The following is a 6,065-nucleotide window of genomic DNA, read 5'->3' on the forward strand; positions in this document are numbered from 1 at the left end:
TGGGTTTACAGGTTAATTAAGAGCAAATACTATCTCCAGGAATTCAGATTCTTCCAAAAATATTTAGTTATATGGTCTTCACTGCCAGATGAAAAATTTCCGAATTACATTTGATGCAGAGACAGGTCTAAATCAACTTATTATATACCAGTCAAAAATGCATGGCTTGATAGGCAGAAGTTTTCTGAGAATTTTATATCTGGGAATAACAAAGTACATCATTAACAGTAGCACGGAAGAAAATACGTATCCACCTACCAAAAAAAAGGAAAAATAAAAATCACAGCAGCACATTGACCCTGTGCTTCAGTGCTGCTCCTTTGAACACAGCTGTGAGTACAGAGAGAAGAAAGAATAATTTGCAAAAAGATGTAGTATTCATTTTAAGGATTTATACATTGGTTGTGGAAGAGATAACAAATGTTATTGAGCACAGCTGAATGTCAGTGGAGCTCAGGTGAATCTCTGCGACTATATTAGTCCTTTGTTATCACTGCTATGTGTTTTCATTTATTGCAGTCTGATGGTTGTTGTATATTTTCCCACCCCAGAGTCAGGGAAGGCAGAAGTCACCCACATGTTGTTTTGGTGCTGCTAGCGTAATGCTCTACATCCCCGTTGCCTCACTGAAAGTTTGCAAAAGCTTGCATTGACTGTCAAACTTTCCTTTCAGCTAGAAGGTGTCTATAAAAACTCATTCCAGGAAGTTTCACAGTAGCAATTAGGGTTAGCTACTGATTTGTGGAGTAAGCTGACAGGATTATAATGAATTTCAGATGATCCAAAAAACACTGTAGTTCAAAAAGACATCTTAATAAGATCTATTTCTTTGAAGTCCTGCCTTAATTTTCTTCCCTAACTCTCTTTAATAAGAGGAATCTTTGTTCTGCTTATTGAAAAATATTTCTTTAGGTTTTAATTTCAAGATGCTCAGAAATTTTCAGAGGGATACTGATGGATTTTGATGAAAGATTTCTGTTCAAAGTTTCCTGCTTGAAGCATTTTACATTTCCAACTAGTTACAGTAATAATTCTAAACTATTTAATACACATGTGTCACTGAATTAGAAAGAACCAGAAATATAAAAGCCTGGGCAAGGTTGCTAGTAGCTGATGTTTGACATTCCACTTGCCCTACAAAGAACAATCAGACAGTGTTTTGAAAAGCACTAAGACATCAAACTAAAAGAGACTTTCTGGATCAGCAGCGCTAAATACTGCTGTCTCAGGCAGTCATATAAAATGATGGAAAAATTACAAATTTATTAAACTATGGATTAAATTCACAATTAATGTAGAAGAATACAAGAAAAAAAAAAGCTTAAATCATTGGATATTTGTGAAAAATTGAACTTGTCAGCTACTGAGGATAAATTGCTTGGAACTGACTCTACAGTCATCTGGGTGATTTAATCTCTGAGACACACCTTTTTTTTCTTTCTGCTCTTCTTTGTCACTACTATCACAAATGCAATAGTACTTCCACTTTAGCCTGTTTCATGTGACTTTTTCTGCATTAGCTTATTTAAAGCACTAAAATCATGAGACCTCTGTGATTCATGAAATACACCTATCCTATATATGTGTGAGCCTCTGTTTCTGGGCAGGTTTATGAGAGTTTATGGATCTGTTGCAGTCATAGTACTTCTGAATACAGCTGAGAGGTGAGTTCTCAGAAGAGTTTGTGCAGAAGCCAGGACCGCTGTGAGCTCAGTGGGCATGGTTTTCAGGTTGAGAAGGACTCATGGTGGGCTTCAGTTGTCTAAATTGGAGACACACAGGTTTGATAGATGGACCACTCATTGGGTAAGGAATTGGCCGGATGGTTGCACTTAAAGAGTTGCAGTCAATGGCTCAATGTCCAGGTGGAGACCAGAGATGAGTGGTGTTCCTCAGGAGTCAGTATTGGGACCGATGCTGTTTAAATTCTTTGTTGTAACAATGGCAGTAGGATCAAGTGCACCCTCTGCAAGTTTCCTGATGACACCAAGCTGTGTGGTGCAGTCGACGTGCTGGAGGGAAGGGACGCCATCCAGAGGGACCTGGGTAGGCTTGAGAGGTGGGCCTGGGCAAACCTCATGGAGTTTAACAAGTCTGAGAGCAAGATCCTGCACCTGGGCTGTGGCAATCCCAAGCACAAATACAGACTGAGTGGGGAGTGGATTAAGAGAAGCTCTGAGAAGGAATTGGTGATGCTGATTGATGAGAAGCTCAACATGAGCTAGTTATGTGCACTTGCAGCCCAGAAAGCCAACTGTGTCCTGGGCTGTGTTAAAAGCAACATGGCCAGTAGGGTGAGGAAGGTGATTCTGTACCTCTGCTCTTCTCTGCTCTCATTAGACTCCACTTGGAGTCCTGGAACCAGCTCTGGGGCCCCCAGAACAAGACGGAAAGAGAAGTATTAGAACAAGTCCAGATGAGAGCCACAAGGATGATCAGAGGCTGGAGCACCTCTCCTATGAAGACACGCTGAGGGAGTTGGGGTTGTTCAGCTCTGTCAGGAATGTAGTGATAGGACTAGGGGGAGTGGATTTAAACTAAAAGAGGGTAGATGTAGAGTATGTACTAGGAGAAAATTCTTCACTCTGAGGGTGGTGAGGACATGACGCAGGCTGCCCAGAGAAGCTGTGGATGCCCCATCCCTGGAGGTGTTCAAGGCCAGGCTGGATGGGGCTTTGGGCAACCTGGTCTGGTGGGAGGTGTCCCTGCCCATGGCAGGTGGGACTGGAACTGGGTGATACTTAAGGTGCCTTCCAACCCAAACCATTCTGTGATAATACTGCTTCCAACCTTCAGTGATCGAAGTCATTGAAAATTTCACTCATATTTGATACTAACACTTCAGTCACAGTCATCTCTGAAGGCTGATGCCTGAAACCTTAGCATTTTTTTTAGCACGAAAGAGGGACGTCTCAGGGAGGCAAGTATCCATAACTATAGGAAAGAGAAATACATATTCAACCTCAGTCAACAACTAAATCAGATAAGGTGGATTCCACCCTCATGTCCAGCAGAGTCCCATGAAGCAATGAGCTGCAGGGTGGTCTATAAACAGTAGCCTTGGATTAGCAGCAACCAGAATAATTTGTGTGAGGTGGTGGTTTGCAAGCACTTGAGCAGATGCAGTGTTTGGCTGGATCTGCACGCAGAAGGGTCTCCTTCTGTCCTCCCTTCTCTCTTACACTTTCCACTTCTTTTCTCCTCTCTCTCTCCTTCCTGGCTGTACATTGTCATCCTCTTTCTGGCTCTGTTGCCCACAGGACCTTCATGGCAGATGATCTCATGCATTAAAATAGTGGAAAACCATTCACATTATTTGCTGGATTTATCTGTAATAAATTAAACTTTGGTCCTCCACAGACAGGACAAAACTGTGCCAAACCTAACACCAGATGTGCAGAAGAAACATGTGGTGAGGACTGAAAATGACAGCAGGAAAAAAGATGGAAATGTGATATAGTAACTCACCATTTGGGGCAGTTTCAAGCCGTTAAATTTATTCACCATGTCTTGTATTCTAACATCAGAACATAACTCTAGAGAATAGTAATGATTCGTTTGCCCAGTAAAGACCTCTGTGTACTGCAGGCTGAAATGTCTGTGCTCTAGATAAGTTTGATTTATTACTTAACTACTACTAAAGCCTTCTGAATTTTGAATTATAATGACGAGCTCTTCTTTTCTGACCCAGTTTGTTCAAACCAAAAGTCTTACAGCCCTTGTTTGTGTGGCGTAGGCTCTGCAGCAAATGCATTCCGGTATCTAAGGCAATATCCTTCTACAAGGTCCCTTGAGAGAGGATCATTTGTATTACAGTTAGCACAGTGTTAGTGCTATTTGACATATTTTATAGAGACACATCCCCGGGCATTGTCATTAATCCTTGAAATATGATAAATACTTTAAAAGCAAACTAGACAATTAAAACACTTAAAAAAAAAAAAAAAAGAAAAAAAAAGAAAAAGAAAGAAAGAAAAAAGTTAGATGGCATTAGCAAACAGAAAGAAATCCAAAAACTCTTCGAGTCAATTTCACCATTTAAAACCATAATGACTAGATGTTCTTTCTCCACTCGGTTGTCACTGGATCCTTGGCATTTGCAGCAATCACAGAGCACAGACTGTCTTTAGGGCTGTAATGCATAATGAACTTGGACAATGAAGACACGAGACTATTTAAAGCTTGGTAAACTATTGAGTAACCTTAGCATCAATCCTATAAAAGGATGGAAGCCTACAGGGAAATATCGCTGATATAATTATATTCTGGCTGACCTTAGTGTGAAGTAAAATACAGACAATAGCATTTCATGCTGTCTCCAGACCAGGCAGGATATCATTAGCCCAGCAAGTGAAGCATTGCATTAATCATTCTTGTGCTAGGATCATCATGTGGTGCAAGACAAGAAATGCTTTGCCTTATGGCTAACCCTTTGTGCCTCTCAAACTACTCCTCCTTTACTCCTCCCAAACTTCATTTTTAAGCCTGAAGCCAGTTCTTTTCTGAATAGACAGTAGAAATGTTTAGCAAGAACTGAAAGCTGCTATGATAAACATACTTTTACTGAAAAAATGTTAACAGAGGAGTAAAACATTGCTGTTTTCACCAACAGTACAGAAGAATCATCCTTATCTACTCTGAAAGTTACGCAGTCCCTCACTAGTGTGCATGCTGGGGGAGTGATTGGTGACATCCTCCAGTCAGACCTTTGAGTAATATTTTCTGTTATTGTAGACATACCTACCAGTTATAGCCTGGGAACAGTCCCCCATTACAAAGTGATAGTGCAAGATTATCCCACAACTGCACAGAGGCTTGTACTGCAATACGATGCACAAGTAGGAAGCTATTTAAAAGGTTCAGAGCCTAAGTGCTGAGTAGAAAAAGGTTGCTGTAAATACCCTGTGAAATGGAAGAAGAATCAACCATACACAGTCCCACAGTAGAGGAGATTGAATAGCAGTCCACTGCAAAACAGCCACAGGAGCTGTGGGCTTGCAGTCCTAGGAGGGACACAAGTTTTTTTCTGCCTCATACTCCTCTGCACCTTGCCAGCTCAGTCTCTTTGATTTTATTACTACTGAAGCCACAGTCAGTAAAAAGGTAGGATCCTGTTTCCAAACGTAGGAAGGTAACACCTTTGGGTTGATGTACCTTAAAATGTATGATAACAGGACTACATTGTATAGTAGAATACAGCATCTGCAAAGCAACCTTTTTGTCAGTCCTAAATGATTCTTGCAAGACATTCCATCAGTATTAACTCATTTGAAAAAGATATTAATTCTTAATAGCTTTACTACCCACTAATTAAGATCAGACCCCCACCACACACGCATTCTTTGCTAGTTGTATTTGGCCTCTATGTGTTTATTTGCATGTGTTGTCTGTGAGATAATTACAAAATATCTTTATCTTGAAGGTTGTTATAACTAATGATGCATTTACAGAAACTGAAATTTCTAGAAGTGATAAAAGCATATGAATCAAATTATGAAAGATGTTCATAGTTACTATATGTGAACAGTACAGTGGAGGTGCCCACTGCTCTAGATACCTGCCCATATCCTCCCACACTCCCTGCCACTCATAGCCATCCCGCCTCAGGACAGATCTCTGGATGGCATTCCTAAGTAGTTTAACCTTAAACAAAATCTGAAGTGCATTCAGGAGACATAACTATAACAACATGCTGGTCTGAGTATCCCAGGGATATTCAACATCTTGAAGAACTGTTGTAACTAGCTCAGAGGATAAGAGGGGAGTGAAGGAGAAAGGGAGAGTGAACAAATATGAAAAAATATCTTCCCCTGTCCCCTCCACAGATTGGATCTCTGAAGAAAAAAGGCAACCGGTGTAATTGGTAATAGTTTCCGAGATATGGTTTCCAAAGCATAGAGTCAATGACAGTGCTGAGTACACGTATGAGGTTAGTCTCATGACCAGCAATTTCATCATATCATAAGCCAGTGATACCTCGTTACACCGCACAGTACCATAAAGATCTTAAACCAGGGCCTGGAAAGGATAAATAGCATGAAAGTAACGTGCTATATAACTCCATT

The sequence above is a fragment of the Aythya fuligula genome, chromosome Z (genome assembly GCF_009819795.1).
Source record: "Aythya fuligula isolate bAytFul2 chromosome Z, bAytFul2.pri, whole genome shotgun sequence".
NCBI lineage: Eukaryota > Metazoa > Chordata > Aves > Anseriformes > Anatidae > Aythya > Aythya fuligula.